Source organism: Ochlerotatus camptorhynchus, unplaced genomic scaffold, assembly GCF_037179485.1.
Source record: "Ochlerotatus camptorhynchus isolate MF236.1 unplaced genomic scaffold, CSIRO-AGI_Acam_v1.1 ptg000071l, whole genome shotgun sequence".
In the NCBI taxonomy this organism is placed as follows: domain Eukaryota; kingdom Metazoa; phylum Arthropoda; class Insecta; order Diptera; family Culicidae; genus Ochlerotatus; species Ochlerotatus camptorhynchus.
Genome location: NW_027040561.1, coordinates 1,222,501 through 1,247,423, shown reverse-complemented (window position 1 = coordinate 1,247,423; position 24,923 = coordinate 1,222,501). Strand labels below are relative to the sequence as shown.

Here is a 24,923-nt window from a genome sequence, read left to right as displayed (position 1 = left end):
TCGATATTACGAAGTTTGGGAAATGAAACACGGCTGGCGCAAGACGGTGAAGAAAATCAAAAGTGAAGAGGAGAAGGTGGACAGTGGAAAGAAGGAACGAGAGGGAAGAATAAAGGGAAAATGTTTTGATTTAGCAGTGTCAGGGTTATAAGTGTTTTTGCTATCCTTTTTGCCAAATCCGTTAGTTTGTTTTGTTTGATTAGTACTAATACGTGTGCGCGAGGAAGAGAGTCGGGTTTAATTGAAACAGGTGAAGGTCGATCATATCACAATATTTTGAAAAGAATCCAATCTGCTTTCATCACTGTCACACCCAGGGCGATTGCCGCGTAGGTAAGTAACTTCATCATCGGTAACGGTAAATCATCTTTTATATTTTCATATTTTATATTTACTATATGAACCACTAAATGCTGGGTACGGGAGGGACCATCGCTCCAATTGAAGCGAAATAGACGACTCCCTGTCTTAAAATTTCGTGAATAGAGGGTGGGCTCTTCTCCCCACTCATTGGGACACCCTCATGTTGGACGACTTATTTTTTTACCGTTTGTCGGATCTTGTTATTTGAAGGAGATTCTCAATCATCCCGTTGATGCACGTGGACGATGTTGCCCATGGATCCACCCAACCCGTTTTTGGCCCTTCGTACAATGGCAGTTTGAGTACAATTAGAGATTATTATGCTTGATCTAGTCGAACAGTGAGGACAGTCCACAGTCTATGGGCAGTTGTCTTGCTACAGTGAGTGGTAGTTCCATATCATCATCATCGTAGTCAGGAGCTGGTTACTTCCTCGGGGCATGTGACCGAAAGCGACCAATGCACGGTGGTCGGAAATGAAAATCGATGTCTGCGACACCACTAGATTAAACATGTAATGTAATTGAAATTATTAAAGGTTACCTATTTAGTCACACATGAAAATTCTGTTCCTAATGGTGTCGCTTGTGGTGGTTACACTTGAATGTATTTATTAACCATCAAAGAGCAAACGACTACGATCACAATCACCATCAAAATCACCCCTAATATCATCCAAGAATTCAACTCCCTCGAATTGTGTCGAAGGCAGTGAGCATTCCAATACTCGTCAAGGCTCCGGTTTTCGAATTCTCCGCTGCAAATGCATGCCGAACGGTTAACGTAGCTACACATGCTGCATGTGTGGTACACATTGGCCACCGTATTCTTATCGAGCGTACCATTTTTAATTGGATGAAAATAGGCTTTAATTCTTCTAGACGTATCAGGAAGCCTTTGTTGAATGGTATTAACATCCATGCTGGAACAGAGCACCATAAAGTCATCGGCCACCAAGAACGTTCTGCGTCGGGGTTGATCACCTGGATAACAAAGGACCAGTTTCATGCCCATGCAGGGTTTCGAAGAAGATGTAACGGCGGTGAGGCGGAACAACCTACTGAAGTTACACGTTCCATAGATTACGAGACGTTTGAATACAGCAAACGATACCCCTTGGTAATGAGCTTCCAGACATGGATTGAGTGCCATCTGGACGACTAGATTCTCCTCATGGTACATCACAGTTTGGACATCTGAGCTTACAACGATGGATATGAATTTCGTCGATAAGAAGTTTTGGTTGACAAATACTGCTGCATTAGTCCGTGGTGAACATGGGGCTAATTCGAACCAGTCCTGAGCTTGAAGTGTAGAAATCCACATGCACAGAATCAGCAGGTTTGCTACGAAGAACATCCTGACGAAGCACTTACTCGGCCTAAAACGAACGATTGAATGACCAAACGCCAATCAACCAGCTTGATGGTGTCTGTCGGATATAACTTTATTGCATCATATTTAATTTAGCCAATTACTACAAGTTTGAACTGCATGGCTTAATTTGATAACGAGGTACACAAATTATTTGTTATGAGTATCCATTGTCAACAATGTAGAAAAATCAATTAAATTGCTTCTGAAGAAGGTTGTCCGTCGAACCACTCTGAATCACTTTAGTTATTTTTTTCCATCCATTTGCTTCAAACACAAATCGATTAAGGCGTAGTGACATTTCGAAAGTTAATTTCAATCCCTGTGTTATCGATCGATCGGTTTTCAAACAGAACTCAGCCACGTTTGCTAAAATTTAACTTCTAGCCTGTCAGAAATAACCACGCTCGGATAGCAGGGTTATTCGATTACTTTCTGTGTGTCTCTTTCAACTACGAGTTATATTTATCCCGGCAAATGGGACACAACCTAAGGAATCAATTTGCCGACAAACCAAGCTGGAAATCGATTCCTCAACTTAGTGTTCTAGATGCATTTCCATAGTTATTAATTGAGAACTTTCTATGGCAAGCACAATGATACTAGAGCCCTATTATGTTAGTCGAGTTGAGCCTCAGTAACATCGTGAAAATATACAATCCGAAGGGTTCTCTCGACCAGAATAGGAATCGAACCCATAGGCCACATCGTGCCCCCTTGCCGTGCGGATCTATTGCTTTTTGCTGAAGGAAGTGTTACTGCTACCTAAAGTACATCCTAAGTTACAAAAAATGTAAACAGCACTTCTCAGTGCTAAATATTACCTGCACCGAGGTAATCCTGCTTGGACATCGACCTGAAACATTCTTCTGCCGCCATAGCGCCTAAACGCAAAAAAGGGCTATATCTTGATCCCCCCTCTGATGAAATTAATTTGAGCAATCAATGCTCACGGATGATGAGAATGATCCATCATCCAGGCAAACATCCATTAAACATTCCCGGCTTAATGCCAAGAAGGAAATGGTCCCCCCTGTTGTGATAACCACTTCCAATTTCCATGCTCTTCACACGGATCTTTTGAACTTCGGTAAATTCAAGTTTTCACTTCAAATTGGCCGTCGGGGTGAATGCCTTGTATTGGCTGAAACCTTGGACGGATTCAAACGTCTTCTCAAGTATCTTACTGAGAAGCAGCACAACATTTTCACTTACTACACCAAAACTGAACGTCTGTTTAAAGTTGCCTTGAAAGGACTGCCTAGTGGTGAATCCCTAAATCAGATCAAAGATGAATTGACAAAATTAATTGGAGTTGAGCCAGTCCATGTAATCAAAATTAAAATGAAATCTCGTTCTGGCGATTCACGCAACGGGATTTCTAATGATTTTTATTTATTTCACTTTAAGTCTAGTGAACTAAACAGCCTTAAGGCCTTAGCCAAATGATCCCTTTCCGAGTGAAGTACCGACTACCTGTTAGAGCTGTTCCTGTTCCTCAGGGTAGCATTCTTTGGCCTATATTGTATAACATTTTCACTTCGGTCGTCCCTGATTTGCCTTGAGGTTGCGAAAAATCTTTGTTCGCTGATGACACAGGCATTTCCGCTCTTCGTGTTATTTGCAGCAGACTGTAGAAAAGTTTAGATATTGTCTCTTCTTATTTACCAAAATGGAAGATTTCTCCCAACGTTTCCAAAACTCAACATATAATTTTCCCACCTAAGTTTAGAGCTTGCTTTTTGAAGCCATAGTCGCTATGAGCGGAGTTCCAATTTCATGGTCAAATTAAGTGAAATGTCTTGGATTAGTACTTGACCAAAAATTAACATTAAAAGATCGCATTGAGGGCATACACCAAATGTAACAAATATGTAAAAAATTTGTATCCTGTTATAAACAGAAAATCCAAACTTTGCCTGAAGAATAAACTTCTAATATTTAAACAAGTTTTTAGACCGGCCATGCTTTATGCTGTGCCAATATGGTCTGGTTGTTGCACTATCAGGAAAAAAGCGCTTTGAAGGATTCAGAACAAAGGTCTGAAGTTGATTTTGAAGTTGCCTCCCTGGTACAACTACTAATGTACATACAATTTCGAATATTGAGACTTTAGAACAAATATCCAAAAAAAATACTAATTTCAGGCAAACATCGTTGCAAGCCTCAACTGCAACTATTAATTCCCTTTATATTTAGATAAGGTTTCGTTTAAGTTTTATGTTTTAAGATGACAATTGTCATGCTGACATGCAGTTATAGAAAACCTGTTTAAAATACTGAATTGCTAAAACAGGAACAATGTAATTATTAGACGTTACCTATTTAGTCACACATGCAAATTCTGTTCCTAATGATGTCAAATTACGCTTGAATGTATTTATTAACCATCAACGAGCAAACGACTACGATCACAATCACCATCCAAAACACCCGTAATATCATCCAAGAATTCAACTCCCTCGAATTGTGGCAGTGAGCATTCCAGTACTCGTCAAGGTTCTGGTTTTCGAATTTTCCGTTGCAAATGCATGCCGAACGGTTAACGTGGCTACACATGCTGCATGTGTGGTACACATTGGCCACCGTATTCTTATCGAGCGTACCATTTTGAATTGGATGAAAATACACTATAATTTTTCTAGACGTATCTGGAAGTAATTGTTGAATAGTATTAACTTCCAAACTGGAACAGAACACCATGGAGTCATTGGCCACCATGAACCTTCTGCGTAGAGGTCGATCACCTGGATAGCAAAGGACCAGTTTCATGTCCATGCAGAGTTTCGAAGAAGATTTAACGGCGGTGAAGCGGAACAACCTGCTGAAGTTACACGTTCCATAAATTACGAGACGTTTGAATACTGCAAACGATATCCCTTGGTAATGAGCTTCCAGGCATGGATTGAGTGCCATCTGGACAACTAGATTCTCCTCATGGTACATCACAGTTTGGACATCCGAGCTTACAACGATGGATATGAATTTCTTCGATAAGAAGGTTTTGCTGACAAATACTGCTGCATTAGTCCGTGGGGAACATGGGACTAATATGGACAAGTCCTGAGCTTGAAGTGTAGAAATCCACAGGTACAGGATCAGCAGGTTTGCTACGACGAACATCCTCACGGAGCACTTACTTGGCCTAAAATGAACGATCGAATGACCAAACGCCATTCAACCTGCTTGATGGTGTCTGTCGGATATAACTTTATTGCATCATATTTAATTAGCCAATTACTGCGAGTATGAACTGTATGGCCTAATTTTATAACGAGGTACACAAATTATCAGTTGTTGGTATCCATTGTCAATAACGTAAACAAATCAATGAAATGGCTTCTGAAGAAAGTTACCCTTCTAGTAAATCTGAATCGCTTAAGCCATTCTTTCCATCCATTTACTTCAAACACAAATCGTTTAAGGATTCAATTTTCCGCCAAACTAAGCTTGAAATCGACTCCAAACGGAACGCAAAGCAATATTCTCCACCATACACAACCCCGCACCTACGAGAAGCACATATCGCTAGTCGCCTTTTTTTTCCTCATATCACCATCATCGTCATCGACGGTATTATCGTCGTCATCTGCACGCCAAATGACGCTGATCATAAAATGACGGTCCACTTCTACTCTCATCTTCTTCTAAGGATATGAGACTGCTGCTTTGTGCCGCCATCAACAACCACTCCGGTATTCGTATTCAACAAGTTTCAAATTACACTTTCCGCTCTTGTTTTCACGGGCCCTCACCCAGCCCAACCCTGAAACCTCATCATGCGTCAGACCAAAGTTGGAGAGCGATGTAGGGAAAGGATCCACCTAAGGCCACGTGTGACAACAACTATGATTTAAGGTAGAATGCCAGCAGCAACGAGAGCATTGCACTGTGGTCCGGAATGACAATTGAGATGGGAATAAATTTCACGGTTTTACACGACAAAAATACTTTTTAAGTGACCTATTGTAGGATGTTAGTCTTGTCGAGTACACCATGAAATGGAATTAATATGTTGATATCATTAAACAGTTGTTTTAATTAAATAGTGCTGTAAAGTTAAGTATCATAAATAGTAGCAAACACACGATTTTAAAAATGTCCACAGGCAAACAAGAGCTTGAACATACTTTTATGGGGATCGACGAGGAATATACGCGAGCTTTAGTCATACATTGTGATCATAACCAATAGAGTGGGTCATCGTTATATGGAAAAACGCAAACTTTACCGCACCAATCGAGAACAACCCTTTTTTGGTTCCATTTGGTGTTCCAAACAACTGTGCAAAATCTGGGGACGATTGGTTGTAACTCGGTTTTCGGCGTTTGAAATTTGTATGGAAATTAGTATGGGAAAACCAACTTTTTTGCATTTTTATCCCTAGAGACCCCAATTTTACGTAAACCGTGCCACTAAGTATGTACAAATATAGTTCAGGAAATGCTTAACCACTTTTTCAAAGGAAGTACGGTGCTGGAATGTTTTAATTAAACACCAAAAATCCCTTTTTCTGCCAACACTTCCGGTGTACCAATGGAAGTCAGATTCCAAACTGAAATAATATCGGAGTTTCTTGTCTTACCGACTTCAGGATGAATTATTCAAACACATTTGCTCAATCTCATAAGCGTTGTTAGACAGTGGGGTGGGGGAGGGAGGAAGGGCTTACTGTATGTAGTTTTTAAAACGAAAATTGTTGTAGTGTAAATATTTAATATCCACTTGTCGGTTCATTTGTTAGTGAGGAGATGCTGTTTGAATTATTAGCAGCTGAGAAATTTAAATTTCTTTACAAAGCACCCGCATATAGAAAACTCAGAAGTAGTCGTACGTCAAGAACCAAAAACGAGAGAAACGAAAACTGTCTTCACCAGTTTCGTCTTATTTAGACACAGGTACAGTCGGATTTCGCTTGTTGGGCTAACTCTAAGTGAGTTATCCCAAGTAACAATTTGGGTTTTATTAGGGTTCTGCAGACTATGATTTAGACTTGTAGAATGCTTTAAACCCTCGATAAAACTTGAAATGTTACTTGGGTATGTTTCACTTGGGCTCCCAAGCCAAACGTCACTTCCAACAATGCTGAGTCCTTTTCGAAATTTCGACCGGCTTTATGCAAAAACCGGCAAACGAGTGGAGTAATGATACAGATTATTTCAATGCGATACAACGAGTTGCTTCCTTGATGGTTGTCAACGATATGGCTGAATGTGGGGTGAAGCTAATTTCTGACTTATCAAGAAGTCCACCCGAGACCTAGTTCAACAGCAATATTTGCTTCAAGGGATAAAACAGCATCGAAGAGAGTATCCTGAGAAATCGTAGAACATATTAAAATGAAATATAATCATTACAATCAAATAACATTTGTGTGAATATATCTGACATTTTATATTGCACCAAAAGAGTAGGAAAGAGAATGGTAGCACTCGCTTTACAACTGCTCTTATGAGATTAAGCAAATGTTTTTAAATAACCCATGCGAACAACTCGAGAGATGGGAAACTCCAAAGTTATTTTAGTCTTTATCTTTACTTTCATTGATATAAGTGAGGACCGGAAAGCATACCGTAAAGCCCCCCCCCCCCCCATATCTAACTACGCCTGTTAAATGGAGCACATGTTTTTGAATACATCTGAACATACCAACTTAACAAGATCAGAAACACCGAAGTTATTGCAGTTTGAAGCCTTACCTCCATTTATATGGGTGAGGGGGTGGGGGTATTGTTAGCCCCCCCCCCCCTTATCTCTTAATATGCCTATGCAATTGAAAATTTTTTTTTGAATAATTCATCTGAACATATGTACCAAATCGATAAGATAAGAAACTCCGAAATTATTTCAGTTAGAAACTTTACTTCTATTGATATGAGTGACCCCCGGGAGGGGGATCCACTCTCCGACTACGCATATGAGATAGATCTATTGTTTATGAATATTTCATCTGAACATACCAAAACAATAAAATAATTAACTTCGAATTAGGAGTGTGACTTTCATTGATACATCGGCAGTATTAGCAGAAAAAGGGATTTTTGGCATTTAATTCGAAACATTGATCTTTGAACAGCTATAACTTTTTTTAAGGGCATTCTAGCACAATACTTTTTTAAACAAAGTTGTTAAGCACTTTTTGGGCTATACTTTAACGTATTAAGATGCGTGGATTATGGTCCCTAGTAATAAAGATGCAAAAAAGTAGGTTTTCCCATACTAATTTCCATACAAATTTCAAATACAATGCGGAAAGACGGGTTACAACCAATCGTCCCCCAGTCCGCATCGTGCTCTCTTGCAGTGCGGATCTATTTGCTTTTTGCTGAAGGAAGTGTTACTACTTCCTAAAGCTACAACAAATTTAAACAGCACTTTTCAGTGCTCAACCTGTAAACTTTCTACCTTGTTCAACTCTTATTTCTCTTCGATCCTTGTTTGGACCCTACCCGAGGTAATCCTTCTTGGATATCGATTTGGAAAATTCCTCTTCGATCCTTCAGATTCTTATAGTAATCTGCTTGGAAGTCGATTTGGATAAAAATTTACTGTCGCCATGGCGCCTAAACGCAAAAGAAAGGCGCAAACTCTTGTTCCCCCTGCTGATGAAATTACTTTGAGTAGTCAATTTGATTTGCTCACGGATGATGAGAATGATCCATCATCCAAGAAAAATTCTAGTAAACTTTCCCGGCTTAATGCCAAGAAGGAAAAGATTCCTCCTATTGTGATAACCACTTCCGATTTCCATGTTCTTCGCATGGAACTTTTGAATTTCGTGAAAGTTAAGTTTTCACTACAAATTGGACGTCGGGGTGAATACACTGTGTATTGGCTGATACCTTGGACGGATTTAAAAGTCTTCTCAAGTATCTTACTGAGAAGCACCACACATTTTTAACTTACGACACCAAAACTGAACGTGTGTTCAAGGTTGTCATAAAAGGACTGCCCAGTGGTGAATCCCTGAATCAGATCAAAGATGAACTGGCAAAATTACTTGAAGTTGTGCCACTCCAAGTAATCAAAATGCAAATGAAACCCCGTCCTGGTGATTCGCGCAACGGGATTTCTAATGATTTTTATTTAGTTCACATCAAGTCTAGTGAACTAAACAACCTTAAGGCCTTAGAAAAAGCTAGCCTTATGCTCCATGTCCGAGTGAAGTGGGAACACTTCAGGAAGACTGGAGGAAATTTCCAAAACCTCACCCAGTGCCGTAAGTGCCAGGGATGGGGTCACGGAACTAAAAATTGCTATATGCCAGCTAAATGCATGAATTGTGGTGATTCCTCTCACGCAACGGACGACTGTCCTGTGATGGAAGATCCTAATAAATTTAAATGTTCAAATTGTGGTGAAAACCACAAATCCAATTTTTGGAAATGTAAGACTCGCAAAGCGATCCTACAATCTAGTTCTAAGCGCCAGGTAGGAAACGCTCTACGTTTCCGACCAGGTACAAATTACTCTGCTGTTAATAACGGTCAGCGAGGAACAAATTCTACAATCGTACCCGTAGGTACAAATATCACCCCTGCTTCAAATGTTTCATCTGTACCTACTCCCCTCGCTGCTAACAATGTTCAGCGAGTTAATGGAGCTACCTATGCTGCTATCGCAACGGGTCGAAATCAAAATACTAACCAACGTAATTCTAACGGAAATTTTGACAATTTTGACTTAGGAAGCATTACTGCTCCTAAAATGGAATTTTTACAGAAATCATTATATGACATGATTTCTGATATGTTTAAATCTAACTCCATGTTTGATGCTATTCAAACTGAAGTAAAATTTGCGAACAATATTGTTATGACTTTGAAATTTAGTAATGGATTTTAAATCATAACTATTTTGAATTGGAATGCTCGATCTCTTAAAGATAATGAAGACGAGCTATTTAACTTCTTGAGAGTTCAAACCGTGCATATTGCCGTTATAACTGAAACGTTCCTTAAACCTGACCATAAGGTTAAGAAGGACTCAAATTATTTCATTTATAGAAATGATCGTCTTGATGGACCCTGTGGTGGCGTTGCCATCATTGTTCATAGACGCATCAAACATAAAATTCTTTCTTCATTTGAAACCAAAGTTTTTGAAACTTTGGGAGTGTTTGTTGAAACAAAATTTGGACAACTTACGTTTATAGCTGCCTATTTGCCATTCCAATGCGTAGACCAACAAAAGAATTTTTTATCAAGGGTGACCTTCAGAAACTTACCCGTCATAGGTCTAAATTCTTCATTATTGGTGATTTTAATGCAAAACACCGCTCATGGAATAATGCTCAAAGCAATTCCAATGGTAATATTCTGTTTGATGATTGTTCTGCAGGTTATTACACTATTCAATATCCAAACATCCCAACATGCTTTTTTTCTGCAAGAAATCCCTCAACTATTGATTTGGTCTTAACTTATTCATGTCGACTTTGTAGCCAATTGGTTACCCATGCTGACTTCGTTTCTGATCACCTTCCAGTAACTTTGAAATATCCAAATAAATAATTTGTAATCCCAACAGCTCTACTTTCAATTACCATAGAGCTGATTGGGAGCAATATCAAACATTTATGGAATATAACTTCGATCCAAACATTCCTTTGCAAACCAAAGATGAAATTAATTATGCTCTTGAATCTCTAACTACTTCTATAGTTGAAGCAAGAGCTGCCTCAGTACCAAAATGCGAGGTTAAATTCGATTCAATTATAATAGACGATGATCTCCAGCTCTTGATCCGCCTTAAAAATGTCCGTAGGAGACAATATCAAAGAACACGCGATCCTGCCCTGAAATTTATCTGGCGGGATTTGCAAAAACAAATCAAAAAGCGATTCTCTGCCCAGAGGAACAAATCTTTTGAAAATAATGTTTCTAAATTAGACCCGAGTTCCACACCCTTTTGAAAACTCACAAAAATTTTGAAAAAAAAACCTCAAAGGCCTATTCCAGCGCTTAACCCTCCGTTACTCGCGCTGTTGTACTTTGTACAACACACATGAGTTTTCCTTTGCCATTTTGTTGCTGAGTTATCAATCGATCTGAAACCAACGAGTATTCCTCAAAAAACTTGTTTTGATCTAAACAAGCTAAACGTTGATTACAGTAAACACCTAAAAATGCGGACAATAGGGAAAGTGTAAATGGAAACCGCGTAAACTGTGACCATACTACGTGGGATTTGACTTAATTAATTACAACATGGAATACATCGAGATCTTGGCCAGATAGAAAGTTACTATCTCCGACAAAGTTGTTCAAGAGATCATAGCCTTGTCGCTGGCGGACAGTAGTTCACAATTTTCTCACTACGTAGCGATAGTATACATGTGAAATTCTCGCATGTGATATGACATGATGTGACATGATCTCGAGATCTTGACCAGATAGAAAGTTACTGTTTTTCAGGAGGTCAAAGCCTATTGCTTGATGCTCAATAGTTCAGAATTTGCTCACTATGCGACGCTAATATACACGTGAAATTCTCATATAAAATATCTCGAGTTCCCAACCAGATAGAAAGGTACTGTCGTCGGCTCAGTTGTTCAGGGGGTCAAGGCTTTTTCGCATCTGTTCAGTAGTTCAGAGTTTTCTCACTTTGCGGCGCTACTATACATGTGAAATTCTTGCATATAAAATATCTCTAGATCCTGACCAGATTGAAAGTAAATGTATTCGGCAAAGCTATTCAGGAAATCAAGATATTTTTGTTGGGTGACAATAGTTCAGAATTTTCTCACTATGCGGTGCTAGTATATACGTGCCATTCTCGCATATTAAATAGTTCGAGATCTTGATCAGCTAGAAAGTTGTTCTCTTCGGCAAAGTTGTTTAGGGGGTCAAGAATTTTTGGCTGGTAAACAGTAGTTAAGAATTTTCTCACTACGTGGCGTTAGTATACATGTAAACTTCTCGCATATGTTATATCTCGAGATCCTGATCAGATAGAAAGTTACTGTCTACGACAAAGTTGTTCAGGAGGTCAAGGTCTTTTGGCTGGTGAACAGTAGTTCAGAATTTTCTCACTTAATGGTGCTAGTATATATTTGAAATTCTCGCATATAAAATATCTCAAGTTCTTGACCAGATAGAAAATAACTGTCGTCGGAAAAGTTGTTTAGCATATCACAAAATTTTTGCACGTGGACAGTTGTTCAAAATTTTCTCACTACGTAGTGCTAGTGAAATGTGAAATTCTCGCCTGTGATATATCTCGAGATCCTAACCGAATAGAAAATTACTGTCTTGAACAAAGTTGTTCAGGAGGTTAAAGCCGAGATTTTGTGAGAAAATTCTGGGCTACTGTCCACCAGCCAAAAAGTCTTGACCCGTTGAATAAGTTTGCCAAAAATAGTAACTTTCTATCTGCCCAGGATCATGAGCTATTTTATATGCGAGAATTGCATGTGTATACTAGCACCGAGTAGTGAGAAAATTCTGAACGAAACCAACGAAAAGATCTTGACTTCCTGAACAACTTTGTCAAAGACAGTTACTCTCTATCTGGTCAGGATCTAGTGATGTATCACATGCGAGAACTTAACATGTATACGAGCTCTACCTAGTGAGAAGATTCTGAACCACTGTTAACCAGCAACAATGCTATGATCTCGTGAACAGCTTTGCCTAAGACAGTAACTTTCTATCTGATCAGGATCTCGAGATATTTTATATGAGAATTTCAAGTGTATACTAGCGCCGCGTAGTGAGAAAATTCTGAACCACCAGCCAAAAATACTTGACCCCCTGAACAAGTTAGCCGAAGACAGTAACTTTCTATCGTCTCATGATCTCGAGCTATTATATATGCAAAAATTGCACGTATATACTAGCGCCACGTAGTGAGAATTTTCTGAACTACTCCACCAAAGAAAAGATCTTGACTTCGTGAAAACTTTGCCGAAAACAGTCTAGAGACTAGGATCTAGAGATATTTTATATATGCGAGAATTTTACACGTATACTAGCGCCGCAAAGTGAGAAAACTCTGAATTACTACTCCACCAACGAAAAGACCTTGACCTTCTGAACAACTTTGCCGAAGACAGTAACTTTCTATCTGGTCAGGATCTCGAGATATTTTGTATGAGAAATTCACGTGTGTACCAGCGCTGCGTATTGAGAAATTTTTGAACTATTGTGCACCAAGAAATAGGCTTTGATCTCATCAACAACTTTGTCGACGACAGTAACTTTCTATCTGGTCATGATCTCGAGATATATCACATGCGATAATTTCACATGTATTCTAGCGCTACGTAGTGAAAAAATTCTGAACTACTCTCCACCAGCAAAAAGGTTATGATCTCTAGAATAACTTTGCCAAAGACAGTAACTTTCTATCTGGTCAGGATCTCGAGATTTTCCATGTTGTAACCAATTAAGTCAAATCCCATGTAGTACGGACACCGTTTACGCGGTTTCCATTCACATTTACTCTATTATCCGCATTTTTTGGGGGTTAACTGTCATAAAAGTTTAGCTTGTTTAGTTAAAAACAAGTTTTTTATGGAATACCCGTTGGCAATGGAAAACACACACTGTTGTACAAAGTACAACGCGCGAGTACTCGTGTTACAAAAGTTGGCGCGAGTAACGGAGGGTTAAAGAAGGTGGTAAAATTTTGATCACTTTTGCTAAGCAATTCGAGAGTTCCCATAATGTCAGTTTGGGTCTTACTAGTCCTATTGAGAATCAGGTTGCTCGGGATTTTCTGAATATTTTCTCTCGGGAAAATATTTTTGATGATTCCTGGGGGACTGTTTTGCACGAAGTAAGGTCTATTACTAAAAAGTTTCATAATATGAAAGCTCCAGGTGAAGATGGAATTGTCTATATCATCATCATCAAAAAACTCCTAGAGAGTACCTTGTCTTTCTTGGTCCGTCCAATAAGTTTGCTTTCTTCAATAAGTAAACTTTTTGAAAAGATAATTTTAAATAGAATGATGCTTCACATCGATACGAACTCAATTTTTGCAGATGAGCAGTTTGGATTTCGCCATGGGCATTCAACTACTCATCAACTCTTACGAGTTACCAATTTAATTCTTTCAAACCAATCTGAAGGCAACTCAACTGGAGTTGCTTTTCTAGACCTAAAAAGAGCATTCGACAGTGATTGGCATGAAGGTTTGATTGCTAAATTGAAAAAAAAATTCCACTTTATATTATGAAATTAGTTTAAAATTATTTAACTGACAGGACTCTGCAGGTAAATTACCAAAATTCCAAATCCAATCGACTACCTGTTAGTTCAGGAGTTCCTCAGGGTAGCATTCTTGGGCCTATATTGTATAACATTTTCACTTCGGACCTCCCTGATTTGCCTCAGGGTTGCCACAAATCTTTGTTCGCTGATGACACAGGCATTTCCGCTAAAGGAAGAAGTCTTCGTGTTATTTGCAGCAGACTGCAGAAAAGTTTAGATATTTTCTCTTCTTATTTACAAAAATGGATGATTGCTCCCAACGCTTCCAAAACTCAACTTATAATATTTCCACATAAGCCTAGAGCTTCCTTTTTGAAACCCAGTAGTAGTCACATAGACGCATTGAACGGAGTACCAATTTCCTGGTCAAACCAAGTGAAATATCCTGGATTAATACTTGACCAAAAATTAAAATTTCTTACTGAAAAGTTAATGTTGTAAGGTAGGGAACGATTTTTTTTGTCCCCACTCCCACTTACGGTACTTGATCACCCTTTGATGACATGCATTGTTTTAAAGGAAAGTGGACTCAGAGACTATAGATATGTTGTTTTTTAATTATCTCGAGCCTCTGACATAGTACGTAAACGTACGTTTTTGCGAAATTTTAATTAACAAGTCATAGAACCAGAATCCCATACAAATTCTCTATCACAGTACCCATTTTACTATGATTCTATAACTCGATATTGAGTTAGTGGACATCCAGTTGTGAAGAATTAACTGTGTGTTCAATTTTGCGATTAATAAATACGAAGTTTTTTTAAGCACCTGTCGGAAAATGAGATACTACTACTGAAATTGTTCGAAATAATAGCAGATTTAATAATTTAAATATTAGCGCAGTTTTAAGTTTCAAAATTTTAAATTACGCATAATTCAAAAAATCCCCACCTCATTAACAAATGTTAATATTAGTTTAAAATATGTGTGGTGCAAAATTTTTCAAATCAACAACAGCAATTGTTACTTTCGGACAGGTGTATCAAAATATTTAGTATTTGGAAGTCACAAAACTGAAAATATTTGTTATTACGTTCAGCTCTATTGATTATACGAGAATGAAGTTCCAACATGTTGACCATTTTGTATGAAAATCGGCATGCGCTGCTATTCTATCGAACAGCACTGTAGATTAAAACGGAAGGTCAAATAAGGTTATCCTATGTCCGATAAGCTTGCAATACTGCAGTTTCATCATCCGAGATAAAAAAAACAGGTATTTTTTCCAGCAAATATTATATTATACAAGCGATTTGTATTAAAGCAAATACCCCGACAGAAAACCAATTAAAATATCAGCAATTCCGCACCGAGCAAAGTAAAACATTGACAAAATCAAACAAAACGACCGGCTAACCACGAGAAGAAACACCATCCAGTGGAAATCATTCGCAAACTCACAGCGAGAGCTTTGAAATATTTACTCTGAATCGAGAAACGTGGGATGCACTATATAGGCTCCGAAGACTAGGGTGGTCCGAATTCAAACACACCACCGACTAGGTATGCCTGCAGCTTTGAGCCAGTCCGGAAATTAAATAAACCGGTTTCCAGTGCTGATCACCCTATCCGCCGTGATATCATCCACGGACCACGCGCCATCAGATATTATTTGCATTCTCGTGTGCGTTGGAGGTGGCGGCAAACCGTGAGCTCCCATTGGTAGGTATATAATTGAAAGAAGAGTGACTGAGGTACAACAACAAAAAATCAGAAAGAATAACATCCATAACCATGGTCAATTTTTGCACGGCGGCCGTCGTCCAAACATTCCCTGTGAGAAGTGGGGTCCCATCACTACACCACAATCAAACACAAACAGCTGTTACAAAGTGAGCCAATTTTACGTGATCCACTCCGGCCGTGGGTGGCGATCAACGGTGGAAACGAACCGGGTGCTGATGAATTTTCAAGTGGCGTCGGAAAAATTGAGCCTTTTGTTATCCCGAGGACGAAGCTGTGACGAAGATATGATGAGGCATCACAGCCTATGATTCACAGGGCTTGTTCATTTGTGCATAGGAGGGAGGGAATAGAAAGTTGAATCTTAAGCTTTAATTAATATTTCGTGAAGTATGTGACTATCAATTCTTAGTCCAGACTACTTCAAACTAGGGCACAGGATTTTTCAGTAATCAAAGGAACACATCTTAGTCCTTGTTACTATTTATGTCATGTTGATAGTGACAAGACTCGGCTTTGTCCACCGAGGATGATCTTGAAACAAGGAAAAAATGAGTTAGTTAGTCTTCATCTATGTGATTCCTGATCTTCTATTCGTTGTTCCATAGTTTGAAGTGGTTAAGACTAGGGTTCTGATGTATGGTCATTACCGGTGTCATTGCTTATTTGTGTTGCTAAGGAATCCAATGTTGACTGACAAAGGTTCTGAACAGAGGAAAAAAATGTGAGGTTTGTGAGTATGGCATGACCAGACACTCCCGGGTAACTAGCTCAGTAGCATGAGACCCCTGAACTGTGTCACAGGGCCGGCATGTTACTGGGTATTCGGAGGGGCTACGCGGACAAAGTATGAAACACACAGGAATATTCACATTTTCTAAAACATTTATTTGCCCTTTTCTGTGGCGTGTGGGTGTGGGTTTTCACATGTATGTGGCGTGTATGCGAGGGTTTAAAATTTAGTACTCACTGCTGCAGCGGGATCTCCTACGGCGTCGCGACGCTGGCGTTGGCCCACACGGCTGCTCCTGCAGTGTTGCAGCTTTGGGAGAATGGCGGATCCGGAGGCGTTCATCAGCCACATACGGCTCAGCAGGCGTTGCTGGCTCGTTTAGCTGGAAGGCGTCTTCCGTCGTTGACGGCATCGGCTGACCGTGGCAGGGCCACCTTGGTCGAGCCGAGACGGGAGCTCCTTGATAATTAAGGCCACCGGCCTGAGGGAATCGTCCCTGACGGACGATCGAGGATCATTTACTATTAGGCTCGGAAGCCATCTTGACTTCCTTCCTGGCCTACGAGCCTGACTTCCGACCGTTTTATTTACGGTACGAGGTCCTGAGAATTGTTATAATTCAGGGAAATTTTCCGTCAGGATAATAAAAAGTGAATTACCTGAACGGAAGCAGTCCAACATCACAGAAACCCTACAAGGTGGGGGGTATATTAAATGGCACTGCACTTTACGATACCGGTCTACACGGACGCCTGATTACTTCTGCCAATTAGAAGGTTTTTTTCTTTTAGAAGATGGCCACTCGCATGCCTTTTGCCGATCATTCTCCATTTTTAGCTTAAGACTACGATTTTCCTCCCTTCAGTATCGTTCGAGTGTTTTTGCAGCGGTACTAACCCTCTCGCTGCTGTGTGTTGCCTTCTGTCTTTGATATTAAAATACGTGAATTTTCCAAACCACAACTCATACAAACGAAAATCCACGGATTGTAACCAACTGGTTACAGGTTTGTTGCGATTAGGCTATATTTGATTTTAAATTGAAAAACAAAAATATTGAACGAAATTTTAATTTTTCATTCGGAAAATCAAATGGTCGTTGTACAGAGAATGGATTTCGCACCACTTTTGCTTGCAGAAACTTACGACCTACCGTAAAATTCTATAGATGCGAAAATGACTAGATTTTGCCACCTCAACTAAAACACAAAATGCTAACTCTGCCATCCGAAAATTAATTAGAATAATTCTACTCAAATCCTGATGAACAACTGACCTGATACCTTCAAGGACAAAAAAGGAAATTTAGTAGATTTCAACGATAATAATCAAAATACCAAAGAACAATGGTTGTAAGCCTAGCGATTCCTTCTAGATCCCATGGAATTCGAGGGCATGTCCAAAAGACGCCCACCATACTGATAGCATAGTATGGTGGGCGTCTTTTGGACATGCCTTCGAATTCCATGGAATCTAGAAGGAATCGCTAGGCTTACAACCAGAGATCTAAACGATAATTGAGTATTATTTTCCACCAGCAAATCCTACAGATGTCACCCCGCCAGCCAGTGCACTGTGGTCCGAAATGGCAAAATGAGGAACTTTTTCCCTAGAGCCTGACTTTATCATTTTAGCCATGAAGTCCCAGTTAACAATTTGATGTTTAACAAGTGTTGTTTAATCGATTTTAATTCAGTCTTAGGTTCTATAATTGTTGTACATAAACCACATTAACCTTTGTTTAGCTTTTAAACATCTAAATCTGGTGATTTTAATCAGCCAAAAGCTTAGCACACAGCAAAAAATTAATTTTAATTTCACATCAAAGTGGATGCACTTCAATTGTGTCGAAAATATGGTGTAATATTACATGCGAAAAAAGGCAAAATTATCATTAATACAGTGCATGAACTGACATTACGTTGCTTTTACTGCATTTGTTTATTTTTTTTTTTCAGTGCATGAACTGACATTACGTTGCTTTTACTGCATTTGTTTATTTGTGCGGCTATACAAATTACATGTGATTTTTGACATGATTGAAGTGCATCCTCTTGGATGTAATATTAAAATTTATTTTTTGCTGTGCAGTCATATAAATTATAAATTTTTAAGGCATTAAATAACAATCTTTTCCAACCCTTGTTCAGACTTCTAGTTTTATTTAGAAAAAAATAATAATGGAAGACTGCTTCATATATTATACATTTTGTATGGTACTGCAATAAGGTGCTGACTGATTGGATTAACATATTTATATTGTTATTATAAGGCTAAAAATTACCTTTGCATTTCGGGATTTGAACCGGCAGTCGCTGATTCATAGGCATCAATCAAACCTACTGGACCACTTAAGCATATGTGTGGCAAAAGGTATGATCATTAACTTGAAACACGTCAAATTTAAGTTGAATAACATCAACCGAAAGAGTATTATACAGCAATGCACAATTGTAAACAACAACTGGTGACAGTAAAACATTCCTCTCATTTTCAAGTGTATTTAACACAACGTGGGCACAAGTGCGCAATTTATTTCGATGGTCATATGGAAGCTATTTTAGTGCCATAATTGAGTTATAATTTTGGAATGCTGTCTGAAAATTCAGTGCAATATAGCAGTCAAAACACAAAAATACAAATGTTGATACTTTCGACGTCGTCGCAGCCCAATTCTACCTGGAGCTATTCCTAAAAAGCTCCTCTACTTCTGCCTCTACCTACCTCTACCCTGTCGCTGGAAATGCAATGAGTGAATGTAAATGAATCCATGCCTGGTCAGGATACATTTGATGATTTGAGTATTCTTGGAATACTCGCCAGAATGTCTATGGAATTGTCAAAATTAGTTTCAAGAATTTTAGGCTGATGCAAATTTTATTTTCATTTCACCTCTCAATGGGCAAAAAATTAAGACAAATGTATTCACTTTATGAGTGACCTGCGTTTTAGCAAATATGATTGAATGGAGCTCAAATTTGAGTCGAATTCAACGGCCGTGTGAATTTCTCTATACAATACCATTTCTCTTCAGAATTTCCATGTAAGTCTACTCATAAATCCCTTGAAAATCTCCGTAGAATTCACCTGAAGTTGAAACCTATTGAAAATTACCTTGGAATTCTCCCCTGCAATTCATACACGCAAACCACAAATGTAGGGGAAATGGCTCTAATATTGGCCTATGGATCTAAGATTGGGCCCATTGCTCAAAATATGCTATTTATCAATTTTATCTAGATGAAGGCGTCATTGGGACGGTACTAATGGATATTCTTGGTCGCTATTGAAATTTTTTTCAATTGCTGAATTTATGTATGAGCCCAAATTAGGGGCATTTAGGCCGACATTACATCCATTTCCCCTATAACATTTTATTTTAATTTGCATTTCCTATCATCCTCCGCAGCATCTAATGTATTTTTTATTTCGTGTTCTGTCCACGCTTTCGACTATGCTTGCAAGTTTTTTATTTATAACATTGTAGAACGACGGACACATTTGCCTCGATTCTCTCCAATTCCCGTTCAGCAGAAGAAAAAAAAAACATACGAAGTTGAGTATGAGAGGAAATGAGCGCTTATTATTCTCTTTTAGCCTGTCCTTATTCCGAAGCACGGAGAGTGGAGAAAGCACGGGCCTGATAATCGCACCGTTCGTGTTTCGAGTCCCTGTCAGCAACCTTCTTTTTTCGACATGATCACATGATCTTACATTCTTCGATTGGGTGTATATTAGGCTGATGCAAAATTTGACTTTTTCGCTCCACAGTGCTCAAATGGTTTCAAATCGAGTCCTGATTAGCCTCCCAAAGTTACAACTCATTTGGTTGGAAACAGACTTCGCACAAGCCATTTGAAGTTTACATGTAAATTACTATGGGAAATCTCAACTTTTTGTTCATTGCCCTCTAGTCTTTTTCCATATTGAGCTGCAAAACAGTTCGATAGCCATTCTTATAGAAAATTTTCTCAGCTACAACTTTGCTCAAGCTTCTTTCTTTGTAAAACGAGACATGAAAAAGTTATTAATTATTTAAGAGATTGGTAAACTTATGACATGATCAAGCAGCTGCTCTGTAGGCAACACTGTATTTGACATAGTAGCCATGATTTTTGTGTCCTATTCAACGCCCCAGAAACACCAATGTTGCCTGCTGAGCAGTTGATTGAGCATGATCATAAGACATCAGTGCATTGAACCATTGATAACTTTCGATCCTTGCATTTAATCAAAAAGTGGTCTTGAGCAAAGTTTTAGCTGCAAAAATTTCCTACAAGTACAGTTGAAAGCTTTTGAAGCAGACAGATATGGTGAATTATTAGATAGACATGAACAAAAATCTTGGTTTTACCATAGTAATTCACATACAAACTTCAAATGGTTTGTGCCATCTCAGTTTCTCACCAAATGGTTTCAAATTTTGAGAGGTTAGTCAGAATCCTATTTGAAATCGTTTAAGTACTGTGGAACGAAAATTTTAAATGAACATATGATGAACATATTTCTTCCGTAGTTTCAGTATTGATTTTGACTGGAAGACAATTCGGAAAGAGATCAATTGGCTTATCGCAAAAGAGTGCAAACCGAGAAAATCTATATCCATATTTCTTCGAAGAAGAAAATCATAGAAATTTACAATTATGGAGCTTAATATTTTTTTTTTTTTTTAATTTTTCGGCTTACACAAATTTTCAAAATTCTTAATAATTATAATCTTAACACATTATACACACAAAACAAATGGCATGAACACCAAATGTAATTGTCGGTTTCTTACATCCGTGATTATCCAAAAGATATTTGAAAAAGATTTAAATAATCCAATGTAATCAGTATTGTCATTAAATTCCTGGGAAAATTTAAATGTAAAAATTTGGTTTTTAAAAAAGTTCGGTTCTAAACAATATCCAAAGGTAAATTTTTGTGGGGTTTTTTTGGGTCCAACTTAGTGCTATGATGACATAGAAAAAAATGTTTTTAAATTTAATGTTTCTTAAGCAAAATAAAAAAAAAACTGCGTTTTTCGATGTTTGATATCTATTTCTGATATTTTGGAAAAAATAATTAAATTTAAAAAAAATCTAGCAACGGTGCATTGAGGACACACACAAATTTAGCTAACATAAAAATTGCAAACTATATTAAAAATCGACCACATTGCACAATCTGTTCATGCGGTGGAATATTTGCAAATGCTGCATGCTATTTATGTAAATTTGAAATAGAATTTTACATTTCTTGGTTGCACGGGAATTCACTATGTACTTCTGCCCCCTCCGTCTAAACCCATAATTTTTTTTTGTTATAGTAATTTCAACGCTCTTGGGTCATTCATGACTTGTCCGGGGGTGAAATTTGAACTCGTGACTTTGGCATGAGAGGTATGGATGCTAACCACTACGCTGGGGTCGCTCCCTACACCCATGATTGTAATGTCTAATAAATGCGTTATCGAATTCACCCCGTTGACATGTCACCCTTATTGAGGACCATTTTTACCTACCCCTCACTACGTCGCTGATTGTTAATATACAATTATATATATGCTATAGCACGTTCAGACTTCAGAGTTATAACATGTTATAGTGCTATCTTGATGGTGGTTTCTGTGTTGCAATTATTTGACAACCGTTATAACATGTTATAACTCTCCAGTCTGGACAGTGTTTAACACAGCAAAAAAATAATGTTGATATCCCATCAAAGTGGATGCACTTCAATCGTGTCAAAAATATGGTGTAATATTGCTTGCCAAAAAGTACAAAATTATCATTAATACAGTGCATGAACTGGCATTACGCTGCTTTTACTGCATTTGTTTAATGGCCATAAAAATTACAAGAGATTTTCGACATGATTGAAGTGCAGCCTCTTGGATGTAATATTAAAATCTTTTTTTTTGCTTTGAATATAATTATAACATTTATTCCTATTCTAATTTACCCTGGCATTTTATCTTTGCACAATAACATCTTTTATGAAAGTTATATCATTTCGAACTCTCTCGATTTTTCAGACCTGCTAAATCAATCAACATACATTGCGATTCATAAGATAGCTGAGGTTAAAATCTTCAACCTAAGTTTCTTTGAGCAAACTGTAAAAACTGTTTTTAAACTTTGGCCAAATGACTGTCGGCGAACCGATCCGCTCTTATTTTCATATTGCAGCCCATTCATTGTCCCATACTAACTTTAAAATTGTAGCTTCCAAATGCCTTGAAGAGTTTTTGCCAGCCAATGTTTGCGATTTGCTATACAAACTTGACTCGCTCCACTCATTTTGATTCAGTAACAGAATTTTAAATTGTGATATTTTCTACATCCTACGGGGAAACGTAAGATTCTATTACAGATTTGCATAAAAAGCATGCAAAAATTGTAATGTTTCATCGCATGAACAGATTTTGTAATATGATCGTCGGAAGGTTTATTAGATAATTTTGAAATTTTTATGATAGCTACATTTTTAAATTCCCCATCATCTCGTGAAGGTTTTTTGCGAAAATATTAATTCTACAAAAACTTATTTGTACGCTACAGTACATTGAAAGAAATCCTATACCATTTATTGTAAGAAAATATGTAGAGGATGTAAAAAAAAACGACATTTGATGTTCATGCCATTTGTTTTGCGTGTACTTTTAATAGTGTCTTAGGCCAAATGTATGCAAGTAACTGACAAATTTAATTGTGAATTCTCAAACACATAACCATGAAACATCTTCCAGCTTGCGAGCCAATATGGTAAAGATCTACTTAATCATATGGGACCCATTTCCGTCATACGACATTAGATGTCAAGTCAATTGACTTACTTAAGAGGGATATGTCGAAGTGAAGTGAAAGGTGTCCAATTGTCTAAAGCAGAACACAAACTGCCGGAGTTTGATCTCGTTAAGTTTAAAACAATTTGTATTTCCTAGATGTACATATGTATATTAGACTGATGCAAAATTTGACTTTTTCGCTCCACAGTGCTTAAATGGTTTCAAATCGGGCTCTGATTAGCCTCCAAAATTTACAACTCATTTGGTTAGAAACAGACTTCGCACAAACCATTTGAAGTTTACATGTAAATTACTATGGGAAATCTCAACTTTTTGTTCATTGCCTTCTAGTCTTTTTCCATATTGAGCTGCGAAACAGTTCGATAGCCATTCTTATAGAAAATTTTCTCAGCTACAACTTTGCTGAAGATCATTTCTATGTAAAACTAGACAGGAAAATGTTATTAATTATTTAAGAGATTGATAAACTTATGACATGATCAAGCAGCTGCTCTGTAGGCAACACTGTATTTTACAGTGTGACATAGTAGCCATGATTTTTGTGTCCTATTCAACGCCCCAGAAACACCAATGTTGCCTGCTGAGCAGTTGATTGAGCATAATCATAAGACATCAGCGCATTGAACCATTGATAACTTTCGATCCTTGCATTTAATCAAAAAATGGTCTCCAGCAAAGTTGTAGCTGGGAAAATTTCCTACAAGTACAGTTGAAATTTGTTGAAGCAAACCAATATGGGGAATTATTAGATAGACATGAACAAAAATATTGGTTTTACCATAGTAATTCCCATACAAACTTCAAATGGTTTGTGCCATCTCAGTTTCTCACCAAATGGGTTCAAATTTTGAGAGGTTAGTCAGGATCAGATTTGGAATCGTTTAAGTATTGTGGAGCGAAAATTTCAAATTTTGCATCACTCTAGTACATATATGTAGTCTACATTGATTGACAATTTCAAATAAAACGTCAATTGTAAAATAGCATGTTAGGCAAAAGTACTATTGTTAAACGGTCTACACTGATTGACAAAAAATAAATAATGCCATGTTGCCATCCACCAACGGAAAGCTGTTAAAATCAAACAAATTTAAATCAAGCCGATGTTTAATAATAAATATATTTACTCACCAGGCTTCCGAGAACCATCAACCCACAATAATACCCAAAAGTGTATTCAATGTATGCTTCCAGTAGATTCATATTATATTAGGCTGACTCATGTTTCGTGGATCCAAACGTAAACAGATTGAATCAACTGGAATTAATCTCAAACATTCGTATCTTTTCTCTTCCCAGGAACAAACAATAAATGAATCCTTTATTCTGCAAAAATGAAACTTCCGGTCCGTTCGGTCAAGAGAGATGAAAATATTTTCCTTCACTCCAAGTAAACAGTTCGCCATTGTAGGTACCTAATACCCGAACCGAGTCGACCATTTGCAGAAAATATAGGAAAACGGCATAAATACGACTTTGCGCACCTACGTATTTTGCACGTTTTATGCATATATTCGAGAGCCCATATACGAATGTGTATTTTTATTTCTCCCTGTGCACGTAACAGTCAAGGAGAGGCACTCCAGAGCACCCCCGGCAGGAACCTGGGTATTCGCAAGTATGCAACGAAAGCCATCCATCTCGCTAACCAAACCAGGTCTCACCTTGTTCTTGTTCCTCGTCTCCAGTATCCAGCAGCAGCAGCCACAGATACACTGGCTTTAAAGATTCCCGCGTGCTCAAGACGTCGTCGCAGT

The 24,923-nt window shown here is 38.1% G+C and overlaps 1 protein-coding gene across 2 annotated transcripts in view; it reads right to left on the bottom strand.

Moving 5' to 3' along the window:
* Epac (Exchange protein directly activated by cAMP) overlaps positions 1-24,923 on the bottom strand; it is a 541,224-nt gene that overhangs the window by 515,479 nt on the left and 822 nt on the right. For both annotated transcript variants that reach the window (XM_065217278.1, XM_065217279.1), the window contains exon 1: positions 24,831-24,923. This exon is cut by the window's right edge and continues 822 nt beyond it. The gene's annotated coding sequence lies outside the window, so the exon portion shown is untranslated. The remainder of the gene's footprint in view (positions 1-24,830) is intronic.